The 24495-nt window shown below is 38.7% G+C and overlaps 1 protein-coding gene across 1 annotated transcript in view; it reads right to left on the bottom strand.

The window, feature by feature from the left end:
- The window catches only part of SLC10A7 (solute carrier family 10 member 7), a 140427-nt gene that overhangs the window by 48551 nt on the left and 67381 nt on the right, over positions 1-24495 (bottom strand). The gene's annotated exons all lie outside the window — the stretch shown is intronic.

Raw genomic sequence — 24495 nt, 5'->3', positions numbered from 1 at the left:
AAAAAAACATATTAAAGCTCTTCCCTCAGTGTGCTGTATCTTAACTTCACTAAGCAGCTTCTCTTTAGGGACAGACTTGATCAAGTCCCATGGCACCCAGTCCCAGGTCCTCTTCTGAGCAGAAGCTGCCTCAACTGTGATGAATTAGGTGTCGTGACTGTGTAATGTAAGCAGATATTCCCCAAGGAAATGAGCTGAGATCTCAAAACTCATTTCACTTGATTAGACTTCATGTCTCACTGGTAGAAGGCAAGTCTTTCATCTAATTTAATCACACAGGACCACCTCAGCTTTCCACATCCCCCAGGCAGATGCAAGCAAAAAGATTTGTTGTCTTCACTGACAAGGAACAGGTTTAAAGCTGATGATTGGACAAAATAAAGGATTTTAAGTTTCATGAAAGCAAATCTTAGAATGAGTTGTTTGGGTTGGGAGTTAACATGACATGCATCACTTTCATAGCTGCAAACAGCAATTCCCCATCATCCTTCCATCTGACTTCAATATTTTATTATTGCTCAATAAAATGATTCCATCATTTAATGCATGCTAATTCATAGAGCTGGCTCAGAACTTCTCTAGGCCAGGACTATTCTTCATCCAGATAGGTCACAAGAACAACTAGCTTTTCAGCTACTCACAAACTTTATTAAAAAAAATTGGACAAAGGTCCAAAACACACTCACATTTATCTGAAAGGGTGCTTATTTTATGTTTTATTTAGCTACAAGTGAAAAGCAACTGAACAAAAAAACCCTGTTGTCCCTTACTTTTCACTTAACCTTGAGTAACATGGCTTTACTTCAATCTCATGGAAGAAAATATAAAGGAAAACCTGAAACAACTAGTTTTGTATTTGCTTTCTGGGTCCACAAAAAATCACAGATTCAGACTATCAGCCATAGAGAGTTCCTATTGTGTTCCTAAAACAAAATGCAACAAATAAATGCCACAAATTATAGCAGACAGGAAGGATCAAGGAGGCAACAGTTGAGCAACAGTTGAAGCCTCTGCAGAATTTAAAAACATATTTCAAAATAAATAATATAGGCCGTATCTGACTGCCCCACAGCCCAGATATCCATAATAATTTATCTTTTTGCAAATGTCACAATTGAGATATATCATAAAAGACTGAAAAGAGAAGTAGAAGCAAGAATTGCTTCAGGGAGTCACTCAGTATTTACAGGTTTAGACCAAAATGCAGATAACAGATATGAAGAAATATAGGTGTTCAAGTACAGCAGCTGGAGAGTAAGAAACAAAAGTTGGAGAAGGGAGGAGGCATCAAGGGCTGAACTGACACTTGCATCCAGCAGAATCTGTGAGGAAGAGCTGACTGCAAGATCTGTGTAATGCAGGGACAACACAGTCACTGCATCAGTGAGCAAAACCCAGCTTTTAGGGGGGGCTGCTATTCTCATATATATATATATATATATATATATATATATATATGTATATATATGTGTATATATATATATATGTGTGTGTGTATATATATATATATATATGTGTGTGTGTGTATATGTGTATATATATGTATGTATATATATACACACATATACATGAGCCAGACCTTGCCCTTCTTCCCCTTTCCCCACTGACAGCTACACTGCACACCTCAAATGCTACCAGACATTACCAAGTGCCTGAGTGTTCCCTTAGCCTCCTCTAATTTTGGGATGGCAGAACACCACTGCAGCAGGGTTCCACCTCCAGCCTTTTGCACAAGTGAGGAGGAGCATGGATGGAGCAGGAAGTGATCTGAAAGCATCCCCTGCACTACTGAGCACAGAGTGCAGGGAGGAGAGCACAGTGCCAGCTTGAGAGCACAGCCAGCTCTCCTCTGAACCTGAACAAACTCATTGATTCAGCACCATTAGCTATTTCTTACGTGCTTCGTGCCTCAGCATGCTTTTATAAGTTAACAAAAAAAAAAAAAAAAGGCAAAGGTAAAAAAACACACCAAACCAAACCAACCCTTCTCTCCATCTTGTTGATAAATCAAGATTGTGTCCCTCCTCCTTGGGATGGGAGCTGTAACTTGCTATTGAATTCCTTCAGAAGCTTGCTGATATTAACACAGTGGGCAACAGTCACTGCTAATTCAAAGCCACAAAAGGAAACTGCACTTCTGTGACAGCAACACTTCTTGTAATTCTGTAAGTGGGGAGCAAGAGAATCCTCCTATACATCATAAAGAGATTCCTGAATGAGCATGCTGCAAACCTAGCATTCAAAAGGTCAATTTTAGCAATTTGTTATTAAATTTTGCTATTTAACCTGGTGATCTTAATAATCAGAAGTGGGTTTCCTGTTGCCTCACCACAGAAAGGATTTACAAGGCTGAACTTTTCCATTTGCAATACACACACGATTCCCTGGGAAGCTAAACAATTACCTGACAGAACAGACAAGTTCATATTAAAAAATAGATGCTGTTGCTGAATCAGAGTAATTTGATGTTAATGTTTTATTTTGATAAGGAGTGCCAGTTTGAAAAACCACAGGGTTTACATTTAAAACAAAATGGTTTTTTCTTTAGTCAGTAGTGCAGTGGTGGCTGATGGTTTACAGGGGCAAGCAAAGCCCTGTAAACCAATTCAGGGAGGGAACCTCTGTTACCCAACCAACTGATGGAACTGCTGAAGAACAGACTTTGGGGATGTAAAGCCCATCTATAGGTTAACCTGGAAACACTGATGTGCTTTTATGAGCTGGAGCCCTTCTCTTCAGGTTCCTGCCCCAGATATGAAGAAGGGCTTACCCTACCATGGTGTAGGTATCTAACAAAAGGCATTACCTTTCCCTGCACACAGCACCTGCTTTGACACATTACCTCTTCATTAGGAACATGCTCCTCAATGTGCTCCTGAGCATTATGTGATGCATCTCAATTCATATCCACTAAAGAATAATAAATAGAGCACTTTGAGTCTAAAGCCTACTGACAGAAAATAACGGAGACAATTTACATTTTGAAGGTAAAGCCCAAAGTCTGATTCACTAAGAATAAAGAAAATGTGGAAGCAAACAGTTACTTCAGAGCCCAGCTCACTCTCCAGCAGAGGCTTCACAAAGATGAGAATATTCTGACACTGACACTGTAGCTGCTTTCTAAGATTGCAACTGGCTGAGAAGCACAAAGGAAGCTAAAAATCAAAATAAAGATGGCCATTTCTAAGTCCATTGGCCACTGAGACCATCAGAGAGGAAAATGGAACTAAATTTGACAATGCTTTTCCCTGCCTTGCTTTCCAGGCAAGTGCTGTCAAATACATAGTGTATGGAGATAAACAGATTGTAGATTAGCACTTCCAGCAAAAGCTGAGCATCTGCCCTTGAGAATGCAAGGTCATTACACAGTTTTAGCATCTTCAAAGTTCGGGTGGAGTGTTAGGCTTCCCAACTGCTGCCCACAATGGAGTCAAAGTTGTAAAGTGACTGCTGTTTGCTATCTGCAGAAAAACTTTCAAGAAATCCATTTACACCTCTGATGTGAAAGACTGACTGAATATATTTCAATGATTTTAGTGGAAAGGGCAGGAAAAAAATCTCAGCCTGACATGAGACACTGATACAACTTAGGAGTCTGAAGAGTCAGATACTTGGAAACATCTCCCCACAGTAAAGACCATGAAATGGATTTTATTCAAGAGAGTTTAAATATAGGTTGGTGTGTGCAAGCACGTACATAAACATACATGTAAACAGCAAGGATGTATTGGAGATCCATTTAATTGTTATTTGCTAAGAGGTTTTCTATAGGTTTCATCCAGTACAACATTGCTGTAGAGCAGGTATTAAGAGGTGTTTATCCTCCAGAAGAATACATAAAATCAATACATGGAATTGGCTGCCAAATCAGACAGGGAAGGGAAGCCACCTAATGAATTTGAAACTATGATGGCAAATCATTAAGAATGAAATTATGCAAATAGGAAGAGGGAGGTGGGCACAGATCCAGAGGGACACATGGTAGAAGACAAGTAGGGATTATTGTAATGAGCCATGAAATACATGTGAACTTTCCTTAGTTTCCTTTACCCACAAATTTCCCATGCAATTTTTCATCATCCTTACAGGTCATCAGTACAAAACACATGTGGCAACTGCTAGTGAGAAAAGCCTTAACCAAAGTCATGTCTGATTTGCCTAAAGAACCAGGGCTGGAAAGGAAAAATGGGGTTTGTAATCAAGGCTCTGAACAAATGTGTATTTTCTGAAATCTATTACCTACTTGTGCTTGATGCTACAGAGGTTCCTGAATGCTTCATCAGAGCAGGACATGAAACAAGCAGAAGTGTAAGCAGTGTTACATAAAAACGTACAGGGCAGCATTTCTATGCTACTGATGGGGTAAGGTGTGAGAGAAAAGCTTATGAGCACTGGATAATTTCATCAGAAGACAAGCATAAATGAGAAATGAAACTCAGTCTTCTTCTGTGTACAGCAGTATTTCTCAAATTTAAGTATTTATTTCTAGAGTTGCTGACACTTTTAGGAAAAAAAATCAATCAAAATAAAGATGAGCTCAGTTGGATAGAATATGGAGTTAATAACATCAAAACCCCCCAGCCTGCACATGACACCTCACCACCCAACAAACAAATAAAAAAATTTTCCAAACACAAAACCGTAGTTTTTATGATTACAATGAGAGTGAAACTTTATGTCAAAATATGTCTTATTTCTATTTCTTATGTCTTTTTTTTTCTTTGATTTTGTGTGTGGAACTGTTTTCAATTTTTTTTCCTTTATTTCTAACAAGTTTGCAGACAATTTTATAATGTTTTACATTTTAAAAAGAGAACCCTGTCTCTAGAAAAGTGCTTCTAGGTCTGAATTAGGCATGCTTGTGAGCAACAGGACAGCTAATACTGAAGTTCTGACAGAATACAGATATTCTCCAAAAAAAAAAACCACACAAAAGAAAGAAGGTGGGCGCTTCTAAAGATGGAAAAGCTGATTGTTCAGTGTTTTCAGTAACATGACAGAAATTGTAAAGAGCACAGCAGCACTCAGAGCCAACTCTCAGTCTATTGAAATCAAGGAGCACAAGACTCCCACTACCCTCACCCCTCAGACTGGTCACAGCTCCACTTCACAGCATCACCCCTGAGTAAATACACTGTTTATTACTTGTGATGCCACATTATTCATCACCTCAAATAAACTGATTAAAAGTGTACTCCCATGTCATACTGCTTTGCAGTAATCTGAACTTTAGATAGTGCATACAGAATGATTCTGTCTGCTAAAAAATGGCTTTCACACACCAAAATCCTCAGCAATTCTTCTCCCTTTTGCCACCTGCCCCCACATAGCTTTAGAACTGTGCAGAGCCTCTTGACAGACACCACAGATCAAGGAAAAAACCCCTATGCTAAATATACACACTTGGTTCCAAACCAGAAGGGCAAAATCCACTAAAAGTCAGGCTGGGACCAGGCAAGTTCTTGTGAAACCACAAGTTTCAGGCACTGGATGCAGAAGTGGCACAACAGAAGAGGGCCTGAGAACAGCTGCAGAGGCAACTGCCAATTTCACATATCTCAGTTTTTAGGTACTAAGTCATTTGAGGATGAAGATTTCAAGTTTGGAACTGAAATTATTCCAAAAACAATAATTGCCTTAGTATCTGGATCCAGTGGCTGCAGGAACCTCCTTGAGAGACTATTTTTTATGGGTTCTTTAAATAGCTTTTAATATTTGTAAGTATGGCCATACAAGCTATGCTGTTCATTTGACTAAAAGATGGCAGCAGAGATAAATTTCTGTTGAAATTGATTTTCACAATAAAACATGTTTGCCCCCTGTTTCTAACTTTGTCCCCATGTAAATGACACAAATGTTTGAATTTATCTCTTGCAATCTCAGAGATTAAATTACAGCTTTCTCATATTCCTGTAATTTCAGTAATTTCCCCAAGATGCAACTTGTGTCCCTGTGTTGCTCCCCCATGGACATCACAGAAGCTCCTGGTGTCAGATAATTACTTGCCTTTTGTTCTCAATTCAATTACTTTCAAAATAATTTCAAGTGTAAAACTCCTACTATACATCCCTCTTCTGTCAGCTACTCTAATGACATTGTTGGTTCTGAGAAGGCTTATACAACTGCAATTATTCAAAATAAAATATGTAATTAAGCTCTTTGTCTTGTTCTATATGAAATGACTATTCTGAAAGCTGGGGAGAACAAAGGCTTAAGAACTGAAGCTTTTTGGGATGCTTAATACATCCATTCTCCCCATAATAAATAAGAGGAAAATCTGAAAAGATATTGAAAAGAATATGAAGTTCACACATTTTTTGTAAAATGATAAATATTGTACCCTACCAAGATTACAAACTACAATACAAAATTGAAAACACAATTCTATGTAACTCTAATTCAACTATAATTAGAAATAAACACCACAGCAATAGCTGTAACTCATCCAATTAGGCCAATATTAGATTTTAATAACAAAACTGTGAAATTAGAAGCACTATGTCAAAATGGCTTTTGATTTATCAGCGGGGGAAAATAAACCAGATTTCATATCAACTCTGAGATTATGCAGAGGACTTTGTGAGTTATTCCAGACATTGAACCACCTTTGTTCTGTTTTATTAATCTAGTGCCCCCACTTGTGGGAATGGAATGGACATTAATTTGAAAAAAAAAATGATGAGGTGATATTAAAAACCTTACCAGCATAAGATAACGGTAGAAATCAAAAGCAATTCCAGTATTTATTAATAATTACTATTTGCAGATGTTTCTCTTGCCTACATTTTATACAAGCATGAAAAAAGGGAATCAAAAGGAATGTGAGCAGCCAGAGTTCAGTTCTTTCAACAAAACAGATCAGAGAAACAAGAAATGCCATGATCTGAACTACCAGCAGTAACACCACCACCCTTGTCACAGATGAAGTGTAAAGAATAAAACCAAAAGGAAAGAGCATTTTTTTCAGTAAGGCTGAGGGGGGAGTTTCTGGTATCAGATTGAGTGTTAAGCCAAGAATAAGAAAAGAGTATTTTAGAAAGGTGAAACTAGAGATAAGCCCAGTTTGCCTGGCTTTCCCAGCAGAGGGCATCTTAAGCACATTAGAAATGTGTTTCTTACACAGCCACAGAATAGTTCAGAACACAGCATTGAGGACCCTGAAGTTTTAAAGCAACCAGGAAAACTTCTTGGTGCTTTGCAGGTGATAGAGGATAATATCTGGAATGACGCACAAAATACAACTCAAGTCTCAATCAGGGGTGGAAATGACCACTTCCATCAAATGGCCTGAAAGCACCAGTGAGGGGGGAGCTGGCTGGCAGGGTGTTGAATAGCTTCTACAACAGGTGGGATCCTGGGTGCTGCTTCTGGCCACACTTTGCAAGGGCTGCAACCTCTCTGCAGCAGCTCCACAGCTCTGTGTGAGACCAAGGAGGTTCCAGTGGGCCTTTGCTCACATTTCTGGAACAGGATCCAGCCATATCCACCACACTTGTAACACCTCCTGCATTTTTTTCTTGCCTCTCTCTTGTGCAATGCATTTAACTCAGCTGTCTTGTTGCTATCTTCAGTGAGTTCAAGGATACTGGTGAGCCTGCTGGAGCTACATTTTCCTCTTCCCATTTCCTCTTCAGTTGCTTTTGTTGACCAGCACTCCTGGCCTCAGGACTTTATTCCTCTCCTTTACTTTCCACCTCAATGGAGCCTTTTAAAATTTCATCCTATGCATATATTTTTCCTAATTCCAGCTGATTAAACCCCTGCCTGTTTCTACTCAAATAAATTTCACAGGGGGTGTCAGCAGAGAACAAGATCACTAAGGTTCTGTATGTCAGGATAGTGGTTTGTACACTGGCATTAAGTGAACCTTGGTTACAGGAGACATAAAAGTGAGAAAGGAACTTTTCAATCATCCACACCCTTAGTCTTTTCAGAGTGACCCCCTTGTCCTTGCAAAAATCACTTGGACACTGTAATCCTGGAATTTCTACCACTGCAAGCAGGTTCCACACCATATAAGCATGATCTCAGTGGGACTGAGGAGGAAAGGCACAGAGCTTGTAGGATTAGGGGGGTCTGTAGCTCTAAGCACAGCCCTTCCTTGAAAAAGGGTTTAAGATATAATAAACCTAATTACATGTGTTGGGGTGTACTTTAATTGCAAAGTATATTAGTGCAGTGTTAAGGATGCAACACTATTTCTCCTTTGTTTTGTACAGAGAAAATAAAATTGCAGTAGAAGTAACAAACATGTTTCACAAGAAAAGGTCATTTTGGACCAAGTTTTTAAGTCTGTTTGCTTGAAGAAGAAAGTTAAAAATAATCTAAATTTCCCCTGTATTTGGATCTATGCCAAGTCACAGGCAAATCTTAATTTCAATTACTAAGAAGCCATTCCCAGCAAAGCATGCCAGCCTAAGCACCTGTGCTCCCACAAAGCCATGTGGCACTAGGACAGGATGGCACTAGATGGTGCTGTGGGACCTTCCAGGGAAAACAATCTCCTCATAAAACAGAAGTTCTTGTATTGTTCAATTTGCCAGAGAGTTGATTCTGTATTTTGAGACACATTGAGGAGCACTAAGTCCCAACAAAAGAAACCAGAGCCACAGAAATGGAAGGAAGACACTGAGTAAACATTCTGCTTTGAGTGACACTGCTTTTTGGAGTAGCTAAGTGCCACTCTTCCACTGGAAGGCTTCTTGCCTCTCCTTCCCAAAGGAAAAGGATGCAGTTTTTATGCTCTTCTCCAGCCTTGCTTTAAAGGGTTCTACATGTAAAACAGAAATGAAACAGTCCCAAGTCACAGCTCTAACAGGCGAGGTCCTCACAAGACTATCACTCTTTGGGACTGGACCTCACCATCCTTTAAAGACACCATTTTATTCCAGTCAACATTTAAAAAGTTATTTTGACATAATAAGCTTTGAATCAATGAAACTTTGAATGAACTAATCTGTGCATTTACTTTGCCTGCCATGATGATCAGTTGTTTAAAAAAACCCAGAAGCATAAAGGAATGATTATAGAAACCTGAGAGAAAAGCTATGGCAAATTCTAGAAAAATGAGCAGTTTTAAGCCGTTATCAAAATTGATTCTACTTATTTCTTTCTTTTATTACTTATAGCTTTTCAGGTAATTGAAAACTATTCAAGTAGAACAGGTTCTGTATAAAGACACCACCAACAAAGCACATTTTGTTAACATAAACATTATGTTTAAATAAACTCTGATCTCCTTCATTCTTCTTCAAGCCAAGAAGCTCAAAGAGTGCAAGTATAAACACTGTAAAAACCCTCCTTGACACATGCAAGAAAATAAAACTTTATATAATGGGCAGGAATGTTGTTCCAATAAAAACCCATAAGGGTTAATTATGCATCAGTAATAGTAAAACACTTCCTTAGCACTGCAAAGGTCTCTTGGTGACATGCTATTCAGAAATACCACCTATAACTCATCACTAAAGTGCTGGCATAATTCTCCACTGCCCCAAAATATGGGTTTTATCTGCATTACCCATGAAATGAGATACTATGTATCTCACCCCAAATCAAACCAACAGCATAGTTTGTCTGTAATTATTGCTATGAATTAGATAGGCTACATTGGCTTTACCAGAAAAAATGTCTCATCAGCCAACATGCTACTTGCACTCTGTAAGGTGAGAAATGCCCTCCAAATCCCCCAGGATCCTTCAAGATCATTCCCAAGTCTGCTGGAAAGTTAAGCTATTATCAATTAGTTTGAGAGCAAGCTCACTCATACATTCCCTTTTTTATCTTTAGTCTAAGTGCCCTGAATTGTTTTAATAAAATCTATGACAAAGCTCATTTAATCTGTTTGCACTGTTATTCTCAGGTAGGATTTCCACTCAGCACTGACTATTTCCAAGGCCAAACCCAACCCAAATGCACAGAAGCCCATGCATAGACACAAACCCCCAAACCCAGCCCCCAGTATGGTAATCTATATTGCTTGTGTTCTGTGCTGCTGTCTGGCCCCAAGTCATCAATAATGAATAGAAATGTACAGCTACAGCAGTAGCCTGTGTCATGGGCTTGTCAGGGATTTTTGAAAAGGAACAAAAACACAGGTCTGCCATTTGATTGTGTCTTCTTCTGCAAATGCAGGAAGGGCAAAGCAAAGTGGTATTTAAAAAGGGATAATATGATTAACCCTTTTTGTATGAAATGAACAGTTTTCTTCAGCCATATGGATTAGAAAATCACTTGCTTGCAATGCAACCAGTATTCTCCTAGGCCTGAGAATTCAACAATAACGTTGATTCTGAGCCCAGGGAAGAAAGGTTTTTTCTATTTTAAGATAATGAGCACATACTCAAGAGGAGTCAAATACCACAGTTTACATAGAGGGAGAAAGAATTTCTTTTCTTAGGAATCAGCAAGTTCAGAACAAAATTAATTTTGTTCTTGAAGAAGAAACTTAAATCATGCAAACACATATACACACAGTCAGTGAAATCAATGGCATTATTAAAAAATATACAGATCCTCATGAATGGGCTAGAAAACATGAAGGAAAAAGAAAGGTGGTACTTGTATTTATTATTTCTTTTCAAATGTTCCCAAATACATTTCTACAGACATTATGACTGTGGTCTTACAGGAGTGATTATCTCACATTTTACAAACAGAACACACCAGCTGGTACACTACCAACCCACCCCCTGGGGAGGGTGGGTGCCAGACTACAAAATGTCCACAGGACACACACAAACTAAACTGATTGAAAACCCAGTAGTAAACCCAAACATTTCTTGCTATCTACATCTGCATAAATTCCAGATAAAGTCCTGCATTAGTATATTTAGTTAATAGAAACATCAACTTCTATAGTAGATGAATACATATTCTCCACTTTGGAAGACTCAACTGAAGATCCACCCTTGTCTTCAAATAACCTGGAACTAGACAAATTGAGGTAATTTATATAAGAAATCAAACCATATAAACATGAACTTCCAACCTGGCATCAAATGCAAGACATCTCAATTCAGATTACATTGCCAGGCTTACTTTTCTAGAAGCCAGTAAGAAGAAAAAGCACATGCTTTAAACACAACTGAGGAAAATCTTCAGAAAGCAGCAATCAATAACACAATTTAAACAGGCTGCTCTGGGTTCTGACCCAATGTTATCTTGTGATAACTGTTTTTATGGCTAGAGTGGGATGTTATAGTATTCAGCTGAGCTCAAGTATGCATAAATCGCTGAATGTTCATTCATGGGTTGAATCTGTTATTAATGAGTGTGAGTAAGGAAAAAGGACCATAAACCACCTTTCTGTGGCAGATAATAAAATAACTGCCTCAAAATCATAAGTGCACACTCCAGCACACTAAGGTTAAAAAAAACCCAAACCACAGAAATGTTATTCTGTTTAAACTAACTGATTAAATTAAGATAATTTGCTTACAAAAGAAATTTTATCCTATTTAAAGAATTCTAAAATTATTTCATAGCAGAAATTCCAAATGCACTTCAGCATGACTACACTAAATATATTTCATTTTGCAAATTCTATGCAGTCAGCAAAAAGTTCCTTTCTCCTAGTGACATCTTTTTGCGGTTTTGCGATTGCTCAGATCCCCTCCTCCAGCCTACTGCCCAAACACACAGGTTTGGCAGCACAAAACTTCTGCCTTGTTTTGAATATCCCCATGGAACACACAATCCACTTAGCACACATTTTAATGTGCTGAATATGCACATCTGCATCAAGAAAATGCAGGGGGGGTGTCTCATATGTGGTAGAATGGGCCAAAACCTCATTCTTGTTATCAATGCCATATGACCCTTAGAGCATCTCGTGATTTATTTTTTTTAATCCATCTGCTTCAAACATGTTCATTTTTTGGTGTGTTTTTCACTAGATACAGAGCTCACATTCAAGAAAAGACCAGTGCTTTGTTTCAGTATCACACTGTTGCTCAAGTGACAGTGGAAAGGTAAAAAAGTCAGGCAGAAGCATCCTAAAGAACTGCTTAAAAAAACCACAACAACAACCACAAAAAACCCAAAGAAGAAAACAAACAGGGGAAAAAAAACAAAGAAAAAAAAAAGGGCTGGGGGGGGAGGAGGGCAGCAAACAAAACTTGGCTTTGTATTTCCATTTCCTGTATGGCTTGTGCCACTCCAACTTGCCATCAGAAGGAGGCTGCTTTTCCCCTCTCTGATATGAATACTGGTTTTGCATTTAAATCATCTGCCCTGAAATGTGGGTCTTTGATTCAGTAACATAACAGAATATTTCCAGAGGGGGAGAATTGTTTCTGAAAACAAAACCGTCCTAGTCTAGCAGAGACTGTCTAGGCAGGGAAGGGAGCTGGTGTGTGAGACTGGAACCAAAGAGAGAGAAAATATTTCCCTTACAGACCCACAACAAAGGATTTTTTTGATTTCAGCTCTTAAGAGCTCACATGGCAAGACAGTTAACTTGGAAGGTGTTTCTATTTTACAGGAGGTAAAACAAGAGAACAACTAAAGGATGTTATCCAAGATTTCTTCCTTCCTCTTATCAGAGCAAGAGTCTTCAGCCTACTGTGTCCTCAGGGAACCACAGCTCCAGAGGTGGCTCCTTTGTGACTCCTTCTCAGGCTTTGCCCCAGCTCTTCCCAAAGAACCACTGCCAAGGCTGGAAGTTCACAGTATGGGATTAGACCATTTGTGTACTTACATTTACAAAAGCCTCAGTCCTCTGGATGCAGAATAGTTCTCATTCTACAAGAAGAATATATTCCTTTAAAAGGTGGAATCCCTTGTAATTACTCTGTTAAATGACATGCCACACACATTCACAGAGCCTGGTTAGCTGAAGGGACAAAATATATCCCTAAGGCATTTGAGTTTTACTGAGAGTTTCTAGGATTTTTTAACCAACAAGAGATTTGTTTGTGCCTATTTTGTGTGCCTAAAACTTTCCATGAACTGTTTCACCTGGTGGGTGGCAGACTGGACTCCTCCACAGAACTTGTGCAGCACTAAACTGGATCACTTGCTACCCATCCCTACCCTGAATATGGGAATTGTGGGGAGAGCAGCAAGATTTAACTCATACTAAAATAAACAACTGATACAATTTTCAAAGCAGTTCTCAGATGCTCTGTTTGCCTCATTGATCTAACATAAATCAGTGATATTCAACCTAATAACACATTGCACATCATTGCCATCTACCACTGTGAAAATCACAAAACCAACTCATCGCTCAGCTCAATATCACCTGATAATAATTAATAGTAACCCATTACAGGGCAGTTTCAGTACCCACAACATGGAGGAGTTCAACAGCCTCATCTTGGTGTTAAATATTGGTTCTGATTGAAAATGAGAAACACACCTCCTGTCTGCCTAGGTGTGAGAAGTATGTTTCTTCAGAGAACAGATCCATACCCACCAGTTCATTCACTACCAGTTTATTGTCAGCCCTTTTCATTTTAAGTGTAGTTTCCATGTAAAAAAGCCACAATTTCATGGGTTTTTTGTACTGAAGTCTTACTGTGTACTCTCACAGAAGTGACAAAGCCAAAAATAACTGCTTTTGTTATTTTCAATTACACACAACTATTTCATTTCTTTTCCAAAGCAGTTTCAGGCAATGCAAATGCACGTAATACAGGGTGACACAACACCCCAACAGGCAAATCAAGGCCCTATTACTAAAAGGCCACAATGCCATCATCCCACTCTTTTCTGAATCAGACAAAAAGGATATCAGGCTACCTGATACACAGAGCAAAAATAACCATCCTGTAAGGCTAAAAGTAACAATAACTTGGGATGGTTGTGCCCAAGCTGCAAACCATCTAAAGACATATTATTATTTTTTTTGTAAGCCATGCTGTTTTACTGAGAAGGTACATGAAGTAAAGAGTTGAAAGGTTGCTTGCCAGATGCCTACTAGAGCTTTACATGCACACACACACACAAAAGATAAAACTGCTGAGTTATTTTTAATATAACTTATGTAAGAGGGGTTTTCAAATGTAAATATTATACTTAAATTAGCATTTCTGGTTTGCCAACAATCAAAAGCCTCTAACATCACAAATCATGACAACAAGGTGGCCTAGCAACCTAGACAGACAGACACAGGAAGTTCAGTCAGTCAGTAATAAAAAGCTTTGGCTGTCTGGCTTCAGGGAGAAGAAAATTGCTTGGATGATCACTTCAATACTCTACTAGGTGATGCACTACTTTATTCTTTCTGATAGCTGCAGTTTAAAAGAACTCAAAACAGGAAAACGTACATGTAAAGGCAGAGCAAAGATGTGGACTGAAGCTTTATTTTGTTTCAGATTCACACTTTTGATAGAGCCTAGGGAGCCAGAGAGAGAAGAAAGGAAACTGTCCGCAGTGCCTGACAGTAACAAAAGTGAAAACAGCTGCTTGAGCTACCTGCAGGGTGGCTCTAGGAGCAAGGGGCTCTGCTGGGGGGGCAGCAACCTCTGCAGCAGTAGCAGAGTCACTGCAGTGCACCTGCCAGCAAAACAAAGCCTACCAAATCACAGCCATAATTCCATTGCTTTTCATGATTCACTGAAAATACACTGTCATTCCACTCACCAGCAAATGCACATCTGAATTTACCCTGTGGTAAATTCACAGTGCTGCTCATGAGGGACCCAAGCCTGACCATGCTGCTGAGCAGCTACAGTTCCTCCCAGAGAAAGGAGGCATTCTGCCCCTAGCAGCAAAGTTTGTTTTTTAAAAGAGGTGTTGTCAGAGCTGAGGATTTTTTCTCCACCCCTCCTCACTCTAATTACATCTAGGGCAGTAACAGTGCTAAACTCTATGCTAATGAGAAGCTTTAAATTCTTCTATCAACATGACTGACTTTTCCCTTCCCCAGCCTTCTTGAGGCTCATTCTTTTCTGTTCCTTTCTGTCTCTCCTTAAAATATTTTCCAAAAAGATTATAACCCTTCAAGGAGCTGACTTCCAAGTACCTAACATTTAAGCCTATACCCAGCAGGACACGGAGGTTCTCTGCATTTTTGTCATATATATGTTTTTTCAATAACTCTTACCTAATCATGAGAACAAGAAGCACCTTCTGACTCCATTACTAGTATCAACATTGAAAAAACTGCCAACATTAGCTTCTCTTCAGTCCCTCACAACTACTGCAAACTCACTCAGACAACTGGCAAATAAATCTGATTTGGTCATTTATCCAGCAAGCAGTGATTATCAAGATGAACATTTCAGATTTGACAAGTAATTGCTGTATTAAATACTATAAAAGTACATTTCTCAGAAGTTGATGGCCCATCCTCAGAATTCTTATAATTAGCAGCAATAACCATTCTGGGTAAGTGACTATTCTCTTCTAAGGGTAATAGCATCTGCTTACATAAAGGGGTATTTTTGGCACATTCTCAAGGTCTTCCTTCTTCTGGCCTGGTATCAGAACTCTAATCAGGTATGCACAGCACCTACAATGGTCCTGCATACTCCAGGTAATTAGCCTTTCCACTAATCAGAGAGCATCTCTCATTGCTGCAAACACACAGGACACTGATTGTTCCTTAACCCTGAGCTTTCCTTTGCTCATTTCTCAAAGAACTGACTCAACACCAGGAAGCTTGAACTACTCTTTCAATGCACACAACTTAGAGCTATCCAAATAAAGTCATTTCTGTGTATTTTGCTGGAAGTTGAATTTAAAGACATGAATTCTCAACTGCAGCTAAAATGTATCCCTGATCTTTCCTTTTCCTCCTAATAGTTAAGAAAATAACAGCTCACAATATGTTTCTCTGTGACCAACTTCACATGCCCTTCTGCTTGAAAAATTGATCACCTTAGATAAAAACTAATTTACACCTGTGATTTATTAAGACAAGAAACTCATGTTTAGAGGGAAAAAGGCTGCAGTAAGTGTCTATGCTCTGACAAATGGCAAAAAATACAGCTGATTTAACAAATGAGTGATCAATCAATGATGCACTGAGGCACATGACAAAGGGAAGTCAAAATCCATTACATTCAAGAACCTCCTTTAAATTCCACTTCAGTGCACTGACCCTGTTGCTCAATGCTAAAGACTTTACAAGGTTTTTGGAAACCTTTAGAGAAGCTTTAGTTTTGGCATTCACTCAGCTGCACCTCACAATTAACACTGCCAGACTCCTCTCTACTCAATTATTCATTAAGATTACTAGCATATCTTTGGAGTGCCTTAACTCCACATCAGAAGTGTGTGAGGGATGATACATCCGTGTGTACTTTGCAGAATGAAAGGCAGACTTCGAAGCAGGTTTGAACGCTAAATGGGAACAAGGCTAAAAGGAGCGAAATCAACACTTTTAGTCAAAGTTGAGCTCCAGGCGAGCTGCAGGCAGTGCACAGCGTGAGAGAATTTGGCTCCAGAAAGTGCCCATGTGTTGACAGCTGAATAAGAGTTTGAAGGCTTAATGGTAAGAAATGTTCCGACAGTGGTAATGTTACACTTTACTTACTCACTTAACTACTCATCTTCCCCAGCCCTGACAGCTGATGACACAAACCCCACTCAATTCAACTTTTACCACTTGCTATACAAACATGTTTATTGTGGTTCCCATGGCTAGTATTTTTACCAGTCAAACAAACAAACAAACAAAAAATAGCAGGAAATAATTTTCAGGATATAAACTGTCAAATACAATCGTGCTGAGAAATTAGGAATGCAAAAAATCTGAAAAGCTGCTCAAACTACAGAAAAAAGCCAAATAATTTGAGCCTATTTCTACAACTATAGTAACACCTGTAAAATAAGCAATTAGCAATTTATGCTGTGGTAGAAGCTACTCTATTAAACATGCGTTGGTGAGGAAGATATTCAACCCCTTAACATAATTTAAGCACATAGGTTAGGAAGGTTCTGTATTTAAAGCCCGTGAGAGATCTATCTTGGGCTCTGAAGTTAGAAGGTGTAAATGGTTCTCCCCACAGCACACAGAAAAACCCTATTATCACAAAAAGTTTCAGTAGAAAAGACCTTCAAGATCACATTGTCAAATTGAAGTTACGAAGTTTTCAGTCCTTGTTTGCATCCACCTGATCTGCCTGGCTCAGAATGAACAGCCAGATAGGACAGTAGGCAAGATGAGCCTAGAGTTACCTAGAATTTTTGCATTTTCTAAACATCACAGCATGAGTAAAGTCTAAAACACAAACAAACAAAAAACCACCAAAAGAAAAAAAAGTTATGGTAGAGCCATAACTGTTCCAGTGCTCACAGTGGAACAGAATTCTGCTACCAGAGCAGAATTGAGTTTTCTGAATCTGAAGTGGTATTTAACAAAATCTCACAATCTAAGTGTGAACAAGTCTGTAGCTGCTACATAACATGTCAGTAAAATACCAGAGGTGCCTTAATATTCCTCTATTCTGCATGCCTACAGCTGCTGCCATCCTGACTGAGAGCAGCAGCTCTGAGTTTACTTTCCACACATAGAGATAAGCATGTCACTTACCAAAATCAGGTAAATTTTGGGTTTGGTAAATTTTTGGTAAATAAAAAGCAGCTAATTTACCAATGACTGGATATCACATTCCAGAACCTGATGTTACATTACAGAAACAATAAAAAAACCCCAACTCATCAGCAGCTGGAAGCAAGAGTCAGGCAATGCCTTTGAGCATCTGCAACAGATCCAAGCACTTCAAAATGAAGTGAAATTATGTTCATCATGACTACACCTTGCTCCTTTAGGTTATCAAGTGGCTTAAATGCATAACTCCCACCAACTGGATTTCTTGAAGCTACCCAATTCACTAAAGACAGACAGAGGTGCCTAGAAACATTCCAAACACACAAACAAACAAAAATAGAGTAAGGAGCTTAGAAGCAAAACTCCCCTTGAAAGCAAATTAGGTGCTTTGAAAAGTTTGAAAAGTACCTATCATGACTTTACAAAGCATACAAAAAGTTCATTGTGTACTTCAATAGACAACTGTATTCCTGAAATAATATTCATTATCACACATACTGTAAATATGTGCAAAAAATCTCAATGTATTGAAATCTTGACAGCAAAAGAACTTAGTGCCATCAGACCAGCATCACTGTACCCAAGAGATTTAAAGTGTCCTTGGAAGAGGTCTACCAAAAGACATGAATTCACCGTACAAAATACCAGCTTTTAACATGTCTTTTGTTCCTGTTACACTTCGGTGATTTCACAGAACTTGGTTACTCAGAAATAATTGTTTCAAGTGAAAATAAAATGTTATGATATCTCCCAGCAAATAGTCTGATATTTCAACTGAAGTACAGTCTAAATCCTTACACAATTTCCTTTACTATCCTGATTTGTTCTTTTTGTTCAGAAATAGTACTTGCATATGTTATCTCTGCTTTTCAAAGAGAAAAATAATCATTTAGATTCATATGTAAATTCCATGTTCCTTCATGGATTGGCACAGCAATGCATGACAGACTGTACAGTATTATCACTGAAAATAAAGTATCTTAAAGGAAAAATAAAAAGAGAACAAGACAGAAAAAAAGCCTAATAAAAGCATTACCAATTCTCTGTTTAGCATCAGAAGCCTGAACACAAACTACACCTCTGCAATGTACATCTCCCAGCTGAGAGCCCTTTTGGACAGTTGAGTGTCACGAATTTCTGCTGTAACACAGAGGTCTGTGTTCGATGACCAGTTTTGCAAAATGCCCATTGTGGAGCTCCTGATCATTTGTAAAACAGATCAAATGGTCCCACTGAACACCCCCACCCTGTTTATCACCCTGTCCTCAGGGTGTTTATGAACAATGTTTAAAAGGCAGCAATATGCACAGCTGATCAGACCAGCAGCTGATCAGTATTTAATCACCAAATCCAATAAGGAAACAAATGAGGCAGAGCATAGGGGTGGAAAACAAAGGTAGGTGGAAAATGTTGAATGAGCCACCAATTTATGGAAGATAAAAGCACTCTCAGAAACAATTTACAAAACAATTTTCTTTTTACACATTTAATAAATATTCTGTCAGAGTAAACAAAATCTCAGAAGCTGGAAGTTTAAAAAAAAAAATCAATTAAAATGAAGTCACAGGGAATGGTGGGGAATTGTTCCTGGCAGTTATTTGATATAGTATGGTTAATATTTCTAGTCAGGCAAATTAACAGTTTGGCTGCTGTAGACTTGCACTCACACAATACATAACCTCTGAGGGTTTGTTCTAAAAATTACAGAAATACATGCATAAATACTGTTATATAGCTACATTTGAGATTTACAATAACAGTTATTTACTACACAGGCTCTAATACAAAGGAATTCTATACTGCTAAAACCAGCTGAAAAGAATGACTGCATCTTAAAAGAAAAGTAGAAAAATACACCATTCATTCTACAGGGTCCCATTTCACTTGTAAAAATTATTTTGAAAGCTCTTAAATAAAAATCTGTTTCTCTAGCCAGTTATATCAAGAGATGAGCTTTTCTTTAATACCATTTTGCTGTACAATTTGTACTGTGCCACACCATATTGATTGAAGAAAATTCCAGCGAGGCAGTGTCAGTTTCTGTTTCTACAGGGAAACCACTGAGCTGAACAGCGAGGCTCCTAAGGTCAAATTAGGATGCAACTTGTGTGTTGCTACTTTAAAATTACATGGGCATAATCAAGAAAACAATGAGAGGCTTGCAGACATAAGAGAAACATCACTTTTCCTCTTCACTATCCTGTTAATGTAACTTGAATCACCATGGAAATTAAGGTTTTTACTTTTCATACCTTCTCATGAAAGAAGTCATTTATATTTGCAAGCAGAACCTGTGTTTTCTTCATATGCTTCAAGCCATTTGCTACCTTTCTGTAGTTCATGTTTGCATTAGAGATTTAACCTGTGTTTTCTTCATATGCTTCAAGCCATTTGCTGCCAAGTGTGGCCACAGAAAGAGATCCATTTATCTTCCAGCTTATCTTGAGATTCTGCTTAGGAGAAGCTGCTGCTCTTGGCTTCTGTAGTTCATGTTTGCATTAGAGATTTACCCACCTGCATTTCAGGTGCAGGGAGGGAGAGAGAAAGCAGCTTCTCTTTATCACAGTGCTCTCTGCAAACACATTCCATTTCACATGAATGCTGAAAGTACAGATAGGCAACCTGATGCAACCTTGCCTTGTTCAGAGGAATGGAAAGGGGAAGAACCAGGAGTGTTTCACATGAAAGCTCACACTCATTTATGTCTGAGCTGGACAAAGTGAATAACTAACTCTCAGCTGTGACAGAATATCTGCCTGCAGACACCAGAAGTGGAATACAGAGTAGCTCTAGTTCAGGTGTTTGGACACCTGTGAGTCAGCCAGTAAAGGGAATTTCAGTCCTGCCCACTCTTCAGAAAAGAAGATTCCCCCTGTCCTGAACCTTGGGACCCTGGAGCCACAGCTCTGCTCCGATGCTTGGACATCCCAGCTCTCTACCTGACATCCATGGGAATTCTGGATCAAAACCCTGTGCTGGTGTCATGCTTTGGGCTTTGCCCATCTTTCCTGAGCCTGGCACTCCCTATCAGTGACATTCTTCCCTTATCCTGCAAAGATCTCAGAATTACACACAGGTTTGTAATACAGAACTCAGAGCCAGCCAATGAAAAGCTTCCACACCTTCAGGCTTTTAATGTCTAACGTAAGGTTATGAAAATTGAGCTGACAATACAATGAAACAAAGGAAATATATCAATAAAACCAGTTGTATTTGAACTAAAGAACGTGCAGACTAAACTCTATGTTGGCTTGAGGCATTTCACCCTCCTGCCCTCCCCCACAGATCATACAAGGTATTTACGAGTTCTGTTAGCAAGCACATGCTCAAAAGAGTGAGCACAGACTGAAAGGATCAGCAACAGTTTTTATAAGCACTGTGCTTAATTATATCTTACCTTTTTTAGTGACTATTGGATTGAAAAAACCCAACGAAACAAAGCTTTTATTTCAGCTTGCTCAGTGCCTCGGACTAAATGAGCACAAAACTGAAAAGTATCTCCCAGCCCAACAACAGCATGAAGAATGGCAGAAGTAATACAATTAAAAGAGACAGCTATCAAAATAACACTGTCTCTCAACTAGCTAACTTTGATTTAATACAGCAAAATAATTTAGCAGAGAACAATGCACACTTGCTAACCTTTCATACCACGTTAACAGGTGGCAGTGCCACAAAACATTTTTCTTTGATGTTTGTTGTGAAGTCAGATCCAAAGAGCCTGTTCAGTTATTCTTTGTTACATTTGAATTCCCCTCTGCTATCAATAGCTACATTAAAAACCCCAAACAAACCCCCCACGTATTTTGAACCTTATGAGATAAGCCTGTCAGTGCACACAAGCATCATGTGACCTTCTTTAAAAGCTGTAATTGGAATTGCATGCTTTTGACTGCTGACAGATACAGTTTTGTACAGAAGCTTTGTTTGCAGAATCAAGATATATGGCTGAAAATATCAGAAGGGATACAGTTAAAGGAACAAATGGACAAAGCAGAGTTACAGTGGAGTGTTAGAAGGAACAAATGGACAAAGGACAGGTTACATAGAGGAGGCTTTGCTCAACCTGCTGCTGTCTGTTCCTTACCCAACAGCCAAACTTTAGACAGGTCTCCTGAAGTCAGTGATCTCAGTGAGTGACAGTCCTAACCAAGCAGCAAACCATGGCAGGTTTTTTGATGCCCCTCTCTATCAAAGTATTACAGCTGTGCCTTTATCCTGCATGTAGTATTGTTTATTTCCAAAGATGTGCACTCAGTTATCTGTTTTGCACTTGTGTGAGACACAGAGATACCAACACCCTACTATTTCAATACAATGCCTCCAGTAGCAGCAGGTAAGCACAGCTAACATATGGGAGAAGTGGCAGAATCTCCTGGTAAAATCTAATGGAAGAACCCTCATTCCAGACATCTCTTTCCTTAAAATTATTATTTTCCAACTGGATGCATGTATAAGGGTTGAAGAGAAAACAGGACAAGCTCACAGAAGATAAGCTTGTTGAAATTCATTACATATACAAAAAATATAAGTAATTTAGGAAATACAGAGCTGGAGAGTGTGAGAACTTCAGGGAAAGGTGACATATAAGAATAACCTGAACTGTAAATACAGCGCTCGTTAACTATCTGCTCCAGGCCACTGATAGAGAAGGAATATTCAATCAGTTCCAGGTAGCAGATTTTGTTTGCTGCACTACAGTTACAGTCATCCATGCATAAAGTAATTTTCATTGAAGGAATATACCTTGTTTGCCCCCAGACTCATAATACAACTGAGCCGCCATGGAATCTCTCCCTGTTTTTTTATTACCTACAGACTAGGAGAATTTCAGAAATTAAGAAGACAGATTATTACACTGTACAATTTAATTAAGTCTTTGAAGAATAATGGATCCAGCAGAAACCTCTCTAATAGCATGACAGGACAGTGAAGGAACAGTGAGTTCTAAAAACAGGCTAAAAGGCCAAAATCTCACAGAACATCCCTTTCCACTGAAGTTCTCAGAATGTAGAAATAAACACCTCCACAGCAGGAGCCTCAGTGACCACATCTGCAGCTGCCCCCTCCAGGACTGCTGGGCCAGTGTGGATTATCTCAGATGCCATCTCTGTAACAATTGGGCACAGAGTGAACATTCCCAGGCTCCAGAGGGAACAAAGCCTGGCCCTGCCCTGTAATGAATCAGGATGTACTGCTGGTGGCTGAGGGATGTCAGGTGTCCAAGCATGCACTCTGGTATTACAGGCCTGCTAGCAAAATGGATTAGATTCTCCTGGACATGGAAGTTATTCTTTTGGACAAAGAGGACAGATAAAAATAAATTGTAGAACAAAATTCGATACCCAGTAGAATAATAAAGGTGTTCAATGGGGAAAGGTTTTCAGGCACTGCAAAATTCTGCAGATTTTCAAATGGCCAGGCACAATAAACACAAATGTATTCACTCTCATGAAGTGTGGAATACTTGGGAAACGAAAATTCACTAGTATAAACATAAAATCTTGTTCCAAGTGGCCTGAAAAGCTAACTATCCAGTAAATGGATTTATGCAAGACAAAAACCCCAAACTGACAGTTTTTGAAAATGGCATTGTGAATGAGACATGGAAAAAAAGTGCATTTTGAAATGGCATGGACATCAGCGGTCAACAAGATATAAAAAACTTGGTCATCTGTACGTTGAAATTATTTATCCCCATCCTGCAATATGCTTAGTCACAAAATTAAAGACAATAATAACTTGGGGTGTTTGGTTTTTTTTTTTTTTTTAATCCAAATAACCCCAAGTACATGATAGTACTTACTCAATTAGTTCTACACTAAGACATCTGGATGAGGTGAAATTCTGTAGATGGATGTATTTGTCTTACTGGTATCAACACATTCCCATCCAAAACCAGGATTTCACTTACCATATACTTGCAATCCTTTGAAAGGAAAACTGTGAAGAGCTCTCTAGTAGCCATCTGTCCTTTTATGCCAATACAATGTAGACAATTATAGCAGTATTGCTTTCAACCTCTTGAAGAAAGTACATTAAAAAGGTTTGATCAAACCCTCTTTATGCAATATATGTCACATTCAGTGAATACAAATTGATGACCTTGCCCTTTGCCCTGGCAAATTCTCTTTGTCTTTCCTCTCTGAAATGGCATATGTGAACCCAGTATTTTCTTAAATGTTGCCATGATTGCATATGGAGAGAACACAGGCAGCTAAATGTTAATCAAACAAGTGAATGAGGTTTCTTAAATGCTCTTCTCATACACAATTTTAACATTCTCCCACCCACCTCAAATTTTCTGTATAATGAAATGCCAGACAGGAATATTACGCAAGTATGTTAAAAAAAAACTGGCATAAGCTCAAATTATTTAACACTACAGTGAAAACATAAATCCTCCTTTTCATACCAAAGCACCAACAGATGATCTTTAAAGGGAATACTATAAACCCTTTTAAAAAAAGCTTGAGCACAAATTATGTTTAATAACTTCTATAGCTATGGACAATTCATTAGGCTGCTGTGACTGAAACAGGCTAAAGAGCACCTCTCCTTTTTGTTCAGTTTAGTATGCAAATGGTTGTCAAACTGCCAGAGTAGCTGGTTGCACTGATTTTTCTACACTGCCAGTTAATCAGTCTCCTATTTCATCTGTATGCAACCTTCATACACACATACAGGAGAAACAAAAACTGCAAACACCCAGATAAGTGCTTACCTACAAATTACCAGGGAAGACTCAGCACTGGAACAGAGTTATTTATGCTATTTGTTTTACAATAGCACTAAATGGTTAGATGAACCAATGCACAGTGAACTGCATGTATTTATCAGGCAGTCTCTTCCTCCACAAGTCTATAACCTGGCTTATGAGACACACATTAAAAAACCCCAGAGGACAGAAAAGGAAGCCAAGAGACAGATAGATATATGATAGGGTTTGTCTGGTTTTGTTGGCTCCCCCTCCCCCTGCTTTTTTTTCATTC

Source organism: Molothrus ater, chromosome 4 (genome assembly GCF_012460135.2).
Source record: "Molothrus ater isolate BHLD 08-10-18 breed brown headed cowbird chromosome 4, BPBGC_Mater_1.1, whole genome shotgun sequence".
Lineage (NCBI taxonomy): Eukaryota > Metazoa > Chordata > Aves > Passeriformes > Icteridae > Molothrus > Molothrus ater.
The sequence above is the reverse complement of the archived record's forward strand: the minus strand, read 5'-3'. Positions and strand labels throughout refer to the sequence as shown.